The sequence below is a fragment of the Hemicordylus capensis genome, chromosome 2, assembly GCF_027244095.1.
Source record: "Hemicordylus capensis ecotype Gifberg chromosome 2, rHemCap1.1.pri, whole genome shotgun sequence".
NCBI lineage: Eukaryota > Metazoa > Chordata > Lepidosauria > Squamata > Cordylidae > Hemicordylus > Hemicordylus capensis.
Window position 1 is genome coordinate 52322404 of NC_069658.1, and position 17598 is coordinate 52340001.

The following is a 17598-nucleotide window of genomic DNA, read 5'->3' on the forward strand; positions in this document are numbered from 1 at the left end:
CCCAAGTGTCCTGGCCCATTCATTTGCTATGGGCGCCATGTGATCTGGCATTGCACAGCTGCTGGAAGCAACTGGAAACTTTTAGACAACAGTTTTTTGGAGTTTGCAACATCATTTCTGTTCTTTGTTACTCTTCCAATAAAGTCATGCTTTCAACACTTGACTGTTAATTGACAATAGTGCATCCATGAACTGACAAAAAACAAAAATTTCTTTTTAACTTTTCAAATGCCAGCTCTAATACCAGTATACATGCATACAGTTGGAATCGCTAGATCAGACAATGTGAGAAAGCCAGAAACAGATGTTGGTTGCTGGAGTAAGAACTGCTAGGTTTCTGGATACCAGTCACAGAACACTTAAACAAACAAACCTATTACCAATAAACTATTGCATTGCTAATTTTATCCTAATAATAAAAGATATATAGTTACATGATGCTAGGATTGTTTTGCCATATTTTATATTGTGTTTCTAACACAGAGGAAAGCATATACTGTAATGGCTAACATGATGGGCAGGGCAGCGATCCAGTCAGAGCTGTCTTGAGGCAGGTAGCCTTCAGAATTGCTACCCTGCAGGGGTAGGGCACTATGTGTGGAGGAAGACAGGAGACAGTTCTCACTTCTCTCCCCTCCCCTCCCGCACAAGCGCTGTTCACTGCCAGAAATATGTTCATGAGGATCACAGTCTCACGGACATATTTCTGACAATGAATAAACAGCACCTTTGTGGTGAGGGGAGAGAAATGAAAATTGCTTCCCAATCCCTCTCCCCAGCGCATGCTACTCTGCCCCTGCAGGGCAGCCGCCCTGAAGGTTCCCTGTCTCGAGACAACTCTTGACTGTCGTCAGATCACTGCCCGTCATGTCAGCCAATACTGTACCTTCATCATGTCATTTCAAATGCATTTTGTAACTAGAACTGTTACATCAAAGGTGGGGCGGGGAGAAGGCTTGATTTAGGTTGGAAGTATGAACTATCCAGATTATAAGATTATTGAGAGTCTGTAACTGGCAAGAACTCAATACAACGTTTAATCAGACTAGAAAGATGCTGGTGAATATCCTGACTAACGAAGTGCAAGCATTTCAATGAATGTGCTGCTGCTGCTGCCTTCCAGACTAAAGCCGCATAGGTGCTCACATTATGGGAAGGGGGCTTTTCACCCATCTCCTGCGCTTACAAAAGTGCTCCCTATGACCCAGAAGTGGACCTCGGAGGCTTGTGCAGCCCTCAGGGACCCACTTCCAGGTTGCAGGGAGCTCCGTGTGACCAGCAGAGTGCAACCAGTCTGCAGCACGGAGGTGGCAGCACTCCTCAAGAAGTGCTGGTGCTTCCTTAGTCAGAATGTTGGCCACAGATTTGGCTGTGTAGCTCTGGGTGGTTCACTCGATTTATTACTTTGAGTAAGACTACTTAACTCCTCAACTAGCATGCTGTTTTGCGTGTAACAAAGTTTGCCAATATCATCTGACTAGGAAAAACTGAAATTATGGCATCAGGTTCATGTTTTTAGTGAAAGCAGCATGAACTCTAATCTCCAGACCAATTTGTTTGTAATGACTCAAAGCACACTACAGAGCTGTAGCATAGGTTATGAGATATTTTGTAATGATAAATCATTACTTACTGTGTTTTGCATTTCTACATTTTCCTAGAATACAGCTCTGAGAGAGAGGGAGGCAGCGAGCAGATCAAGTTACACTCATGTAAGTTCTTCCTGTCCTTTTAGTACTTTTATTCTGAACTGAAAGGGCAGGAAGAATCCCTAGAGTCCTCTTTACATATTTTGGGGAGGGGGTATTTTGTGGAGTGCATCAATATGAGCAGACGTAATGAGATTGTTTGTTTTCCTCAAAGGAATTGGTTCATCAGAGGCCTAATTCTTGTGAGAGTTGCAGGAAGGCAAGAGGTGGGAAACCAGCTAAGCTATCTTGTGTGTATTTCATAAACAGCTGGAAATGTTATGATCCTTATGAACACAGAACCAGAGCACCTGTGAGTGAGAGGGAAGTACTGGCAGACTCAGAGTAACCCACATATGTTGGTTTCACAGAGCACAGAAGAAGAAAAACTGAGAGGAAGAACCCCCAACTATGCCAATGGAGTGGAAAATTTATGGACTCAGAGGGCAAGTAACAGATGACCAGGTGGTTGGAATACTGGAACTCAGTTCCAAGTGTGGGGCTTAAATAAAAAGGGCAGGAAATTTCTCAGCTCGAAGAATACTCCCTCAAAAGTCTCGATCCTTTCTGCTTCTCAGGAGGAAAGGTGTCTAAAACTCCTTAGTTTTTTTCACCAGCCAGTTCACAGTTGTTTGTTCCTGCGGGGGAAGGGGTTTGACACATTTAAGCTCTTGGTGTGTGGGGTTAATCCCCCCAATAAGATAACATAAAAACAATGGTATGTGTTTGAACTTTCTTGAGGAACAAAGGAGAAAATTGTACATGGAATCTGCTGATCACTGTACAAACATGCATACACACATGCGTGCACGCACACACAAACACACACACACCCATTAGATATAACCTGTTTATTCCACAATCCCTTTCCTTCCCTATAACCTCAGCAAAAAATGATGAAAACATTAAACTGATCCTTCACTTACTATTAACTCTTGAATCTTTAGGTCTAGATGAAAAGGATCTGAGACTGAGCACCAGTACCCCCTCACAAACACCCCTACCCCCAGAAAACATAACAAATAAATGTTACATATCAAGTAAGTGCCAAGTTAGAGTAGGAACTCCTGACTTTGTTGCTAACTTTTGTGTTTTCACCATGCTCAGGTAACACATACACAACAGGGATATACTGAAACATTTTGTTGGGAGTCCATACCTGTAGATCTATATATTCTGCAGCTCATGTGGGTGAGAGGACTGGACCAGGAATGTGTCCCTCTCATCCATCCTATTTTGCATACATTGAGGTTCCCCAGAGTTACTGATTGTCCTTTATGGGGGTGTTCACATCTGCTGTAATTGGCCATTAAGCATAAGTGTTTTGCCCTCTGGGTACTTCAGCTCTCTAACAGTAAGGAGTACTAGGGTGTCACCAGTATTTAGCTGGACTGAGAAGTTATGGAAGGTGGGACTCAGGGATACTGAGGCCAGCAGACAGTTTGACAAAGATGGTCACCACTGACAAAGTTGCAGGGACTTGCGAAGGGGAAACTAGTATTCGTGACAGGAGAGGGCCAAACAGCAAGTTGAATTATTGCTGTTTGGTCTTGTGCTTTGTCCTTGACTTGCTTAGTGGTTAAGTTCCTTGAATTTCCCCCAGTGTGGGGGAAAACACGCAGCAGAAGCAGTCTGGCCAATGTTCCACTGGGTTTGTAGCAAAGTCTGGCAGGTCATCACGACTGTCCTTAGAGAGCCCTGGCGGGGTGTGCGGCCCAAGGCAAATCAGCCAGGGCAGAGCCCCCTTCCAGTTAATTCTAATGGGGGTTAAAAGAGCAGGGCCCGGGGCGGTCGCCCTGCTTGCCATACCCTAAGGACAACCCTGCTCAAAGCCATGTTGACTGTTATGCGTTTTCAGTAAAGTTGTGGCCATTTTAAAATCCAGTACTGGCATTTATTTATTTCTTAATTTAACTCTACAAAACCTCTGCATTGCACATCTGTTTGTGTGTGTGTTTCTTAGTCTCAGTCTGGTATTATCCACCTCCCCAGTCTGCAATGCAGATACACAGGAGATCAGTGAGGGCTAAGAATATTCAACAAGTTCTTTGTGACAATCAAATGCACTGTCTGAGCATATGTAATCCCTCAGTACTGCTGCACAGATTTTGTACAAGCATTTAATTGATCTTGGGGCTGTGGGGGGAAGAGGAATCTTTAAAATGTACTTCTCCATCAAAGTATGGTGTAATAAGATTTATTTATTTATTTTACATATTTTTATACCGCCCAAAACGTACGTCTCTAAAGCACCTTAGGATCTATATGTGGAAAATTAAAGAGAGTAGTTGACATGAGGAAAATTACTCAAAGTAATCCCACTGAATCTTAAGGACAAATTAGTGCCTTTTTCTCATCATCTAGACACTGGCTGACACTCTGACTACACTGCATCAGAGGCGCTCTGCTCTTACCCTGGACCTTGGGGCCCTGGTCAGTGGCCTGCATGGTCTGGGGAGCCTCCTGCAGCCACCCTGCTGCACCGTACCTCCTTTTTGTTTTTTGCATAATTTAAACCACCATGTGTGCAGCCAAGGGGTGGCTGAGCTGAGCAGGACTCCCCCCCCCCCCCGCCCAGCGGCACTGGCAGCTGCCGGAGCAACCCCTGGGCCTGTCCGATCCACCCAGCGACTTGATAACTGCGAGGTGCTCCAGCGCGCCTGCGCAGTTGAAATAGATCGTCACGACGACAGTCTATTTCAATTGTGCAGGCATGCTGGAGCACCTCGCAATGATCAAGAGCCACTGAGCCAAACGGACAGGCCCAGCGGTCACTCCGGCCGCTGCCACTAGGAGTGGTGAGGTGAGGTCTGCTCGGCTCACCCCGGCCACCCCACCCCACCCCGGCCATGCGCATGGAGGCCTAAATTATGCAAAAAAAACACCAAACAGATATGGCAGGGTGGCTGCAGGAGACCCTGTGACTTCCATCAGCTAGAGTTGGGGGAAATGTAATGCTGTCCTGCTTATAATAATTGTAATCAGCTGATATGTTGCACAATTTGCCATATTAAAAAGACATTTTTATTCTAGAAGATTCCAGAGCATTTTTTTCTGCTTTTGTGATATGCATCAGCCAGAGCTGGTGAAAATTTAGTTCTCTCCTGCCTATGGACATTTCAGTCATGATTATATGTCTACCCCGTAATCATGATTATGAACCACAAGTGTCCTTTTATACTTCACACTCTCTCAGTAACTAAATTCAGGGACATTAACTCTGTTCCTATCAATGTAAATGACTAAAATGAGTGCCTATAAAGTACACAGATGCAGACAATTTTTATTTATTTTTTAAATCAAGGCTGCCAGTTTGAAGAACTGTGATGGGCAACATCCTTTCCTGAGCCCAAGGTCTCTGTTGCATCTTGAATGGGGCTAACAATAATACCCACAAAGAGGTTTCTCTGCTGCTTTGATTGTTGCCAAGGCTGCTGAGTTGTTGTTTTTCCCTTTCATTCATCAGAAGTCTGATTTGTGCTATATATTAACAGCATCTTCTGTTCTGAATGGCCAGCATTCTATTACTACATTCACAAAGGGAGCTTTTATGGGGCACTTTGCAATGTAACCTTTGCCAGATTATAACATTTATGACACTTGAAAAAGAGGGGAGGGAAATATTGCTTCTGAATGCTGTAGCTTTATAAAAGAAAAGTAAGCAGAATCCTTCACCTTCTCTGCAGGTAAAAGATCTTTTAATTATGTTCTTTTAAAAGCTTGTTATTGAAATGAACATTTGGATACATGCATTTTTGTCAGGCAAATCTGTATCCTGTGCATCTAATGCATATTTTGAATATTTGTATGAGCATCAGAATGTTCATACCTGGACGTAATGGACTGATCCAGAACCAAGTTTCGAACAGCCATGCTGACATACATGGGTTGACTTGCCATCAATCTGGATTCTATTCTCAGCTCTGCCCTTGCCTGATGACATACTGCTGTCTCTCTTTCTCATATCTAAAATATATGTGATAATACATTTTTTAGATTGTGAACCACCAGGGACTTACGTATGAAATGTGTTAGTTAAAAATGTATAAAATGTGTTAGTTAAATAAATAAATAATGCTTCTTTCCTTCCACCACAGTGGTGGCATTGTCCATAAGGTGTTAATGTTTGGAAAGTGCTTTAAAATCTGCCCTGAAAGGCAGGGAAGTAAAAAATGTTATGTAAGGAAAAGAGTTTATGGAAAGAGGAATAATTGTCCTGTTCTAAAATTTGGGCTACTTCGCCTGTTATACAGGAAAACACATCTGTATGCAACTTCTAATTCTTTGCAAACATATTTGAATATTAAATACATCTCTCAATTGGTAAGGCTAGACAATTGATTTCCAGCTAGTTGATCTGAACTGATACAGTTCTGGAACTTGCAGATCACCCCTGTGTTCGTTGTATCATTATTTATGCCTCACCAAAACTATACATAATTTAAAAGTATAATTGCTTTAGAAATAATTGCATTTGTGCTATCACATCCTTGTTTTTCCACACAATTGTGCACTTTAAAAACAATAATGAATTCAAGCTGGTAGGAGGTTCTAATTTGTCTAGCTACTAGGGGTTGTAGCAAATTTGGATGTGATAAATAAATATAGGATAATCCTTTTCAATGATGTAAGGCTAGAAGCCGCTTGTACAAGCATTTTATATATTGAAAAGATTAAACATCTTTACGGTTGTACCAAAGGGACTATACAAAAGAGTTATGGCACAGGAATGTGTATGGCTCTATTTACGAAAGGCACAGAGAGCTTTTTGACAGAAATACTGCCAAAAAGCTCTACATGCCTTCCACACAGGGGCGGTTTGCTAATGAGGTGAGGTGAGGTGTTTGCCTCAGGTGGCACCTGCAGTGGGGTGCAGCAAGTGTGGGCATCCCGCTTCTGTGCCCACAGGCATCACCTCACCTGCCTCTGTGCTGTCTGCTACCTTTCTCTTCTTATTCAGCTGCTGCAGCACGAGACTCTTTTAGCACAGAGTGGCGATGGCAAGGCAGAAGCCAAGCTACTGCTCCCTGTTGCAAGCACCGCACACACAGCAGCCATGGACATAAGTAGCTGGGAGAAGAAGGGAGAGACTGCAATGCGAGGATGATGAAGCTAGCCCACTACGCTCACATGCAGCCTCCCCCTTCTTATCCCACCTGCTTCCCTTCTCCATGCTCTGTTAATGCTGTTTTGAAATCTCTCACCTTCCAGCCTGGAGGATGCTAAGCAGGCAGCATGTATCCTCCAGATTTGCTGACCCCTACCTTTCCCTGTTTGCTGGGGAGAGATGTACAGTTTGCTTACTACAGCAAGCAACAGCTGCGCTGGCCCCAGGAGAGAGTGAGTGGCCACGGAAGGTAAGGGGGAAGATAGGGCACTGTTTGCGCCACGCGACAAATTGCTCGTTGCCTCAAGCAAGTGCCTTGCTTGAGCCACCCCTGCTTCCATGAATAAGGCCATATAGACTTCTTCATCAAAGAGCAGACAAGCTCTACCAGCCACTGCTAATAAAATTACAGTTGACTTTAGTATTATTATGGTTGTGAAAGATTAACATTTAACAGAATCAGTGAAAATGTATTAGGCTGCTATACTGTAGAAGCTACTGTCAAAAAGCTGAATTTTGGTGTTTCAGCCAAGTTCTAGCCAAAAATAAACCAGAGCAGCACTTTCCTCCTTTGCAATTAACCAAATGAAAACTGCAGTGTGTGTTGTGGGGACAGACTGTGCTTTTTGCTTATGCAAGCAGAGATAACTGAGTTCTCAATAATATGAAAGAGAGCTATTTTCTCCCCTATTTGATACCCTCTTCATAATTCTTACTGGTGTTTCTAAGCTAATGAATTGGGCTGAAGAATTCTAGGAGATCTGGAGAGCACGGATAGAGAAATGGCTGTCCTTATCTGAAGGTGATGCAGAAACTGATATTCACATTTCATACAATGACATTATAAATGCTCATATTATATCCATTCACACTGCTGCATTTCTCCACTTTTAATTTTCATTGCCATCATGTGAGAAGGGGAGCTTAGATGCTTCATTTCAGAAATGGCTTATTGTATGGTCTCTACAGTTCCATTCATTCACAGGTGACCAAAACCTGTCAAATTAAGCTTTATATGTACATGTTCCTTCCTTCCAGTTTGGTCTTCAATATAATTCTTAAAAAGTGGCTGACATCTTGAATTTCCGGTGATACATGAGATACACCAATGCTCCGACGAGTTCCCAACTAATGCAGTAGCAGCATTTGCAGTGGGGGAGATATTCAACAACCTGCCCTTACCTCAGAAGTCTTTTGTGATACTTGAAAATACATCCCTGAAGGTCATTCAGCCTTGCAAGACATATTTTGGGGTGATACCGAAGACTTCCAGCCAATGGGAAGGCTCATGTTAAGTTTGTGCCTACAAACTACATTTGGAACTACAAGCCTGTAGTTGCCATTGCTTGTACTCTGGATCTAATGGGACTATGAGATCCCCACTTTGCTTCGCCTGTGGCTAACTCAAAAGGCATGACACTTTGGCACGTAGCCAGGGAGAAGGAACTCATAGGTCAAGTTTAACACACAGGACTGCAGGAGGACCTCCCCGTGCTATCAACCGCCTGATTACTCACAGGTGGGAAGCTGGAGTAGACATGATTTAACCAAGAGGTATTCTTTAAAGAATAAGCCAAGTATTCTCCCTATGCTGGCACAGCAGATCAGGTCAAGACAGCACCACCTCAGGAAGGAGTGATAAGAAAGCAATAGGCCATCTCCTTTGCTAGTGAGTATGTTAATGACTGACTTGAGGTGAAGGAAGCTAGCTTGTTTACATTTAGCCACCCCCAGATATTCTAAAAGACATGAGTGATAATCTTTGATGTGACCATTTTGCCTCTTCCTACATGGGTCTTTCAGACCTTCTTGGACAAAGGCTAGGGAAGAAGTTCACTTTTCACTTTTGAATAGAACAATGTGTCTGTCCCAATTGTCAACCTTTGCAAGGTGTAATCAGCATAATGCCCTTGGGCAAGAATTCTCCTATAACTGATTAAGACACCATCAATCTGTGTGATTTCTGTCTCTCTTGGGATCTGCATGCCTCCTGTGCCTCCTGAGTAACCTTGTCCCTACCTCAGATTCAGGTGGTTCTTCCTCAGATCCACCATCTTATCCCTCAGTTTTGGCACAGGCACCTTGATTTTGCCCTGCCTTGACTCTTGCTCCTGCTTTACTTTTCGCCTCCAGACCGTCCCTTTTCCTAACCCGATCTGCATAGCACTCGGGGCTGCAAGATTTTGGTTCATTTTTGGATTTTGCCTGGCTGACGGACCTCTGGCTGGTCCCCAGATTCCCAATCCCTCCTGCCTGGCTTGGGGAAAATAAGCCTCTAAGCCACAACCAATCTGCAAGGGTTCACAGCATTCCTCTGGGAAGGAGCGACATAGTATATAACCCCTATTCTCAAGACTCGAATTGACTAAAATCAAAAACTGTCAATTTCTCTCTCGTCAGCCTTGAGGGAACTTAATTCGGAAACTCAAGTCAAATGCTCTCCTTCTGAGCTGTAACATAGTCTTTTGTAACTTGTTGGTCTTGCTAGTTAAATATTGCTGCTCTTGACCGTTATCTTCTCTTCCTGTAGCCCTTCAATAAAACTCATTGTATTTTAAAATTTAATCTCTCTGTTCGGTTCTTTCCATGACCAATGCTTGAACAAATTTATTCTGAAGGAGGGACTGCTCCATTTCAAGCCAGCTAATTCCCCCACACAAGCCTAAAACGTAGCTTGGGGGTCTCTGCCAATACCCCAGGAGCAGTTCCATTAACTGTATCCATTTTGAATAGGGTTGTGCGTTTTGTTTGTTTTTCTGTTTTATTTTTGGCCCAAATCCGAAACACCCCCATTTTGTTCTTTGTTCGAAATCAGCCAATCTGAAACACCCCAATTTTGTTCTTTGTTAGAAATTGCAAAATCCAAATCCAAAACGTTTTGGATTTTAAAAAATGGCCCCGGGGGAAAACTAATGGGTGGTGGTGGTAGTGCCCAATGGGTGGAAACAACCACCCAAATTTCAGAGGAATTGGGCACAGGGCTGATTTTTGGTGAATTTTTGAAGTATAGGATTTTTCCCATAGGGAAGAATGGAGGTTTCAGCAAAAGTATAGGTTCATGTTGGGGGGAAAGGGGTGGCCCAGAACAGAGTAGGGTGGGTGGTAGTGCCCAGTGGGGGCAAGGAAGCTGCCAGAATTATTTCAAAGGAATTGGGCAGAGGGCTGATTTTTAAAGATGCAATGGAGTTTGCGTGTCTGTAAAGTTCTTCCCCATAGGGAATGATGGACCTCCATAATTCCTGCCCCATAACTGTACTTGGGGGGCACCAGGGTGGCCCAGAGCAAGTGGCAGTGTAGAGCACATAGGGTGCCAACCACCCCCATGGGTTGCTAACCCATGGGTTACTGGGTTCTATTGTTTCTGAAATGTTTTGAGTGTAGATTCAGATTCTCTGGTAGCATATGAGAGTGGATTCATGGTTTGTCGTTTAAAATCTCATATGCTACCAGAGAATCTACACTCAGAACACCTCAGAAACAACAAAACCCAGCACCCCATGGGTTAGCAATCCATGGGGGTGGTTGGCACCCTATGTGCACTACACAACCACTCCCTCCCGGCCACCCCAGTGCCCACTAGGTGGAGTTATGGGTCTGCTGAAACCTCCATTATTCCCTAGGGGGGAAACCTTAAAGAAGCATAAACTTCAACAATTCCTAAGAAATAATCCCTTTGCCCTATTCCTTTGGAATCTGGGTTGTGGCAGGCACCCCTTAGGGCACTGCCACCCAACCCACTGTTTTGCCCCTCAGGCCCCGAATTCTGCCCCGAATCTGCCCCAAAGACATGTCAACTTCAGAAATTCTTTGAAAATCAGCCCTTTCCCCAATTCCTTTGGAATCTGTGTGGCAGCAGGCACCCATTGGGGCACTACCACCTGAACCACTCTTCTGCCCCCAAAGCCCCCTTTCTGCCTCGAATCCACCCCAAATAACATCAACATCACACTTCAACAACAGCAGAGCTTTGGAAAATATCAGCCAGATTTCCAAAGGTCATGCACATCCACATCCCCCCTGCCCAAAATACAAATGATCTACACACAACAGTGTGAAACAACAACAATGAAATGTACACTGCCCCACTAGCCAATGAGGGTAAAATTTACCCTTAAATTTACTTAAAAGGAATAAGGAGGCAATTGCCAGCAGATCAGCCCATGCTTTCGCTGGCCAATCTGCGGGTTGGAAGGGCTGGAAATTCAAACAGATGTCAAAACTCAAAATGGAGACTGAAGGAGAAAGACTTTTTGTGATTGCAAAATGGAATTCCAAAACAGCCGAAACAACAAAATGTTTTGTATCCAAAACAAGGACGTTTTGTTTTGGCTACAAAATTTTCTGTTTTGAGCATTGGGTGTTTTGTTTTGGCTACAAAACAGCTGAAATGGCCTGTTTTGTGCACAAAATGTTTTGTATCCGAAATGAAACGCACATCCCTAATTTTGAGGCTTTATAGTCAATTTCAAGATTCAAGTGATGCCCAAACAATATTTAAAGCTTTCTATGGTCCACTTAATTGCCAAGCATTCTCTCCCACACAGCATATCTTATATTTCTAATGAATAATTTCGAATAAGAAACACAGGGTAAACACTAGCAACAGCCATTGGATAAGTGATGTTGGGGCTGAATAGGTACCGTTGCTCTCCTCCTGCTAAAGATTGAAGAGTCACCACTTTGCTCAGTTAGCAAGAGGTGAACTAGGGGATGGTCTTCCCCTACCAGTGATGGCTGCTGACTCCTGTAGGGTCTAGTGGGTGCTAGGTAGGCAGCTAATGGGCGGAGCTGGAGGCGGAGTCAATGGGAAATATATGAATATGACAAAGATTTATATACCGCTTTTCAACCAAAGCTCCCAAGGCGGTTTACATTCAGAAATAAAGTAATTAATTAAATGGTTCCCTATCCCCAAAGGGCTCACAGTCTTTAAAAAAAGGGAACATAAGAAAAACACCAGCAACAGCCACTGGAGAGATGCTGTGCTGGGGGTGGATAGGGCCAGCTGCTCTCCCCCTGCTAAATAAAGAGAACCACCACTTTTAAAAGGTGCCTCTTCGCTAAGTTAGCAGGGGACATATAACACCAGTTAGCAAGGGAAATATCACACCTTTTCATCACTGTTGAGTCTTTTCTAGCTTTCTGTTCATATGGTAGGTCTTTGCACATGCAAGTATCAGAAGGATTTTTTGCAGATGCAGGTGTCAGAATCCTAGTAAGAAGAACCAAAGTCATGTTTCTCTGTGTACTTAGGAAGTCTCCCCCATTTCTTGTCTGTGGGTGGCCCCACTTCACTATCCTTGGGAGTAAAGAAGCCATTTGCATGAGCGTTCTGGTGGTCATGAAGCTGCCTTATGCCAAATCAGACCATTGATCCAACTAGCTCAGGACTGTCTATACTTGCAGTGGCTCTCCAAGGTTTCAGCACAGGTGTCTCTCCAAGGCCCACCTGGAGATGCCAAGGATTGAACCTGGGACCTTCTGCATGTAAAGCAGATGCTCTCCTGTAGAGTTCCCCTAAGGGAAGTATCTTACAGTGCTCACATGCAGACCCCCATTCAAATGCAAACCACGGCAGACCCTGCATAGCAAAGGGGACAATTCATGCATGCTACCACAAGACCAGCTCTCCTCCCAGTAGGAGGAGACAATAATAAAGTAAGAGGAAATGAAGTAGGAATAATAAAATAGTTCTCCTCCCAGTAGGAGGATACAGTAATGAAGCTCCAACACCAATGCTATCATTTCCCACTTGATCTGACTTGCACATGGGAAAGGCAAGGCAGCATAATAAACTTGCACAACCAGTTTCCTGCATCCATAGGGCAGCCCTCGTGTCTGGCCAGGAACTCGCCTCTGTTTACATGCTACCTCTGCAAACACCACTTTTCTCCCAAAGTGACCCAGCCAGAGTGACCAACTTCTTTTCCCCATTCAGAGTTGGGGGCCAAATGGCAGCACACGGGCTTTTGTGGGGTTTTTTTTTCCACTCTCCCAAAGTGACCCAGCCAGAGACAGTGTGTATTTTGTCTCTCTTTAAACCATGCAGTCAGTGGAAGGGGGGGGGGGGAGAGAGAGAGAGAGACAGAGAGAGAGAGAGAGAAGTTGTGTGTAAAGAAAGGGAGCAATAAAACCAGAACAAAAGATATAGAATCAGGACAATTAAATTAATTATATTAAAGGAGATTAAATTCTCACTCTCTCTTTCGTTCCTCTCCCCCCTCATCATCAACCCCCCTACACATAAACACATATTGATCTGCTACCCCTCACTGGCAACAGCTCCTCTGTAATTCATGGCAACTGATTAGTGCTGCTATGCAAACCTTTTTGCATAGATATCAGCAAATGTGCTCCATTAGCTTTGTTACCTGTTTTTGAAGAAGCGTTTTTGTAACAGGATTACATTGGATAATATTTTGCCCCAAGAAGGCTTCAGCGGACATGCTTTGGGCTCAAATAAACCTTTACAGCACCATGGGACTTTTGTCTCTTCATTTTCCTCATCTACCCCTCTCTGGTAACAGCTTCTCTGTAATTCATGGCAACTGATTAGTACAACTATGCAAATCTTTGTTAAAATCATTCAACTAATTAAATGATGGGATTATTCCTCTGCCTAAGGTGACATCATGTGCAGTAATTAGAACTTTATTTGGACTGGGGCAATAAGATACCCTGTGTCAACACCAAAAAAGCAGAAAAAATAGCAGCTTCTGCCTGCAGAATCATATGCATGATTCACGCAGACGAAAACGTAAGGGACAGGAGGGGACGGTTGCCAGAACCTGAGGGGTATACTCATGGGTCAAATGGGCCGTAACCCAAAAGTTGGCTTTTAAAAAGCCAACCTGGCAATTCGATCGGCAGTCCTAAGATCCAAGTGCAGTGGTGGTGGGGGGAATAGAGAGAGGCGGCCATGGAAGGAGGAGAGAAGCGTGATCTGGTAAGGGGGATTTAATAATTTGCTGCTAACAGTTCGATGAAAAGCACCATTCACCCTCACCAGTGCTACAACTTTTCAGCGTGCCTCCTGCTGCCCCAAATCTGATTTTGCAAGCACCTAACTAGGATCCCTACCAAAAAGGAAACCAAATTTTGTTGGCATTGTTTACTTAGCTGAGCTAAAGCTCAACCCAGACTGTACACATAGTTCTTTATTTTCAGGCTTAGATATAAGTCACAATACAAACTCACCACTAAAATTGAGTTTCTCATTCTTCCAAAGTTCTTATTTAATAGCAGTGTTCCCTCTAACAGAGATTCCCAGATGTTGTTGACTCCAACTCCCAGAATCCCCAGCCAAAGGCCATTGCAGCTGGGGATGTTGGAAGTTATAGTGAAAACATCTGGGAATCCCTGTTAGAGGGAACACTGCTTGATAGTATCTGTGTTTAGTTTTTTACAAAGCTCAGTTGAGCTGCTAGAACAAGCAGCTATAATTGCTAAAGCCAAATGAAGAGTCCCTCTCTATTTGCCTCTAAAACAAAAAAGACCTTCCCCTTCTGGCCACTCTGATTTGGCAGACAGAGCAGACAATCAACCTCATGGTTTCCGATTGGCTGGCAGGGTGTTCCAAGCTCAGCCCACCTTTTTTAAAAAAGGCAGGCCTTTTAATTGGCTGCTGCCTCATGAATATTTAAATTAACTCAAATGATACATGTGGCGCATTCAAGTATGCTGCTACCATCACCCGCCCCCCCCAGTGAAAATATTGCAGCCAGGCAGGGAACAGGGCAGCACGGCTGGGAGGCAGTGAGTGAAGAAGCTGTTGGCTTGGACAAATTTTTAGGTGGGTGCCACCCATTCTGCCCAAAATAAATAGCCTGCACTGACTCCCTACGTGTAATTCATGTGATAAGACTGCTCCTAGATGCATTTCACATGCATCTACTTGTAAAGTACATTATTTTTCATAATTGGTGCTCTGTAAAAGTCAATGTTAACATTGATTTTTAAAAGACTAAATGCTCCATGGTGCTGGAGCACCATGAAGACCAAATGGCATAACTGTAAACTGATAATGCCCAAATGAGGTCTGAAATGCAGCATATTGTTTTGATTTTGTTTCTAAAGGAACCTGCCAATAGAGTTTACTAAGGTCAAAAGTGGAAATATAAACTGCTTTACCAGTCTGAATATTCACATGTGCTGAGTGATGACATCACAACACCACATAGTGGACCAGATTTTAGGGCAAATTAAGCCATCAGAATAAGGGCAATGCTGCTTTCATCATACTACCCTTATTCTGAATGCACAAACACCTGCATGGCATTTCAAACATAACCTCCTCCCCCTCCCCACTTGCCAATGGGGATGCTTTCTGCAGGGAGCAAAATTATTTTGGCTAGCCCTAATTAGGATTGTAATTATGATTCACTCTGTAAAAAAAAAAAAAGCACTCTCAGATATGTGACATAAGTCATACTTTTAAGAGCTAGCAATTTGGAAACTAGTTAAAGATACACATGCTGACAATTTAAAATGGTACATATATATCAGCAGTAAAAACTTATTTTTCCAGCTCTTCTATTTTTCTCTTTATGCTGAAGCACAGATAAAAGGGTATGAACTATTACTACCACAGTTCTAAAGATGACCTTAATGTATCTGCCATCTTTTATCAAAATGGTATTTAGATGCATTGAACCACAGTGCTCTAAGGAATAGCTGATGGATAAGCTTAAAATGTCCTTGAGTCTGTTAAAAAAGGCTTCCTCATATTCGTTCACAAACTGTACCTGAAGTTCTTATCTCTTATGCAAAGAGATGAATTTCTCAGAAAGAAATTGTTTCCTTAAGTACTTTAGTAACTTTCTGGTGTCCATTTCCTTTCCAGTGTTGAAACTTTTTTGTCCTGGCTGTGTAAAATGCATATTTACCCTGCATTAAAACAATTCTTCACACATACAACAAAATCTATATAATTTACTATCACTATATGTGACAATAGCCATGGATGTAGATGGTTCTAAAATGGGATTGGACAGGTCTGTCCATGGGTATTAGTCAGGGAAGTGATGTTCCTCAGAGTACCAGTCACTGGAAGGGCAGAGCCCTATTGCCTTCTTGCCTTCACAAAAGCATTTGGGTGGCTACTGTAGAATGTTAGTCTAAATGAGCCCTTGGTTCAGATCCAGCAGCACATGCATTTACATTTTAAGATGATTAATGAATAATGTGATAGACTATGTAAGAAATTGTTTATAATTTTAAAATAACTTTTTTCAGCCTCTGGTGAAATCTGGTACTCCAATCACCAACAAATAGGGACCATGTTGCTAAACCTATTTAAGAACATAAGAACATCCCTGCTGGATCAGGCCCAAGGCCCATCTAGTCCAGCATCCTGTTTCGCACAGTGGCCCACCAGATGCCACTGGAAGCCACAGGCAGGAGTTGAGGGCGTGCCCTCTCTCCTGCCATTACTCCCCTGCAACTGGTACTCAGAGGCATCCTGCCTCTGAGGCTGGAGGTGGCCCACAGCCCTCTGACTGGTAGTCATTGATAGACCTCTCCTCCATGAAGTCATCCAAACCCCTTTTAAAGCCATCCAGGCTGTTGGCTGTCACCACATCCTGTGGCAGAGAGTTCCACAAGTGGATCACGCGTTGTGTGAAAAAGTACTTCCGTTTGTTGGTCCTAGACCTCCTGGCAATCAATTTCATGGAGTGACCCCTGGTTCTAGTATGGTGTGAGAGGGAGAGGAATTTATCTCTCTCCACTTTCTCCACACCATGCATGATTTTATAGACCTCTATCATGTCTGCCTGCAGTCGTCTTTTTTCCAAACTAAAAAGCCCCAGGTGTTGTAGTCTTGCCTCATAAGAAAGGTGCTCTAAGCCCCTGATCATCTTGGTTGCCCTCTTCTGTACGTTTTCCAGTTCTACAATGTCCTTTTTAAGATGTGGTGACCAGAATTGTACACAGTACTCCAAGTGTGGCCGCACCATAGTTTTGTATAAGCGCATTATAATATTAGCTGTTTTATTTTCAATCTCCTTCCTAATGATCCCTAGCATGGAATTGGCCTGAATTTGTCTCTCTTCCTTTGATAACCTGATTAGTTCAACATTTGTCCATACTCTTCTTAACAGTAATGTACAACTGGTGGTTCACTAAGTTTCAATTGCTGTACAATTTTTATGATAGGTATTATTAAGTTGGTAATTATTTCCATATAATGACATCTGTAAAGACCTTGAGGATGGAAATAGACATAGAAAAACAAGGCAAGTTTTCCAAAAGATCTCTGAACTCAGAAGGAAGTTCCAACCTCGAATTGGTATGTTAAGGGATGCCAAAGGACAGATAGTAACTGATTCAAAGAAGATCAAAAGAGATGGAAGGAGTATAATGAAAAACTGTACAGCAGGGACATCAACATCCAAGATACTCTAGAAGATATTCCCTACTTGCAAGAATCTCTCTAGTACAGCAAGATGAAGTTAGATCAGCACCCCGGTCATTACCAAGTCAGAAGGCTACAGGAATTGATGGAATAGCTACAGAAATATGGCAGGCAACAGAAGAATCAGTCAAGGCTCTAACCAAACTATGCCAGCAAATCTGGAGAACAACACAGTGGCCAACGATTGGAAGAGGTCAGTCTACATACCCATACCAAAGAAAAGAGGCTTAACAGATTATGCAAACCATTGCACAATGTCCTTAATTGCACATGCTAGCAAAATAATGCTCAGGATCATCCAATGCAGATTAAAGCCCTATGTGAAAAGGGAAATGTTCAAGCTGGTTTCAGAAAAGGCCACAGAACAAGAGACATGATTGCTGATGCAC

At 43.2% G+C, this 17598-nt stretch overlaps 1 protein-coding gene and 1 long non-coding RNA gene across 2 annotated transcripts in view; one reads left to right on the forward strand and one right to left on the reverse strand.

Moving 5' to 3' along the window:
- Positions 1–4311, forward strand: part of MSH3 (mutS homolog 3) — a 205307-nt gene extending 200996 nt beyond the window's left edge. Inside the window, exon 26 of the transcript XR_008315277.1 lies at positions 2060–4311. The gene's annotated coding sequence lies outside the window, so the exon portion shown is untranslated. The remainder of the gene's footprint in view (positions 1–2059) is intronic.
- The window catches only part of LOC128342975 (uncharacterized), a 115597-nt gene that overhangs the window by 81132 nt on the left and 16867 nt on the right, over positions 1–17598 (reverse strand). Inside the window, exon 3 of the long non-coding RNA XR_008315280.1 lies at positions 5518–5654. This is a non-coding gene — a long non-coding RNA (uncharacterized LOC128342975). The remainder of the gene's footprint in view (positions 1–5517; positions 5655–17598) is intronic.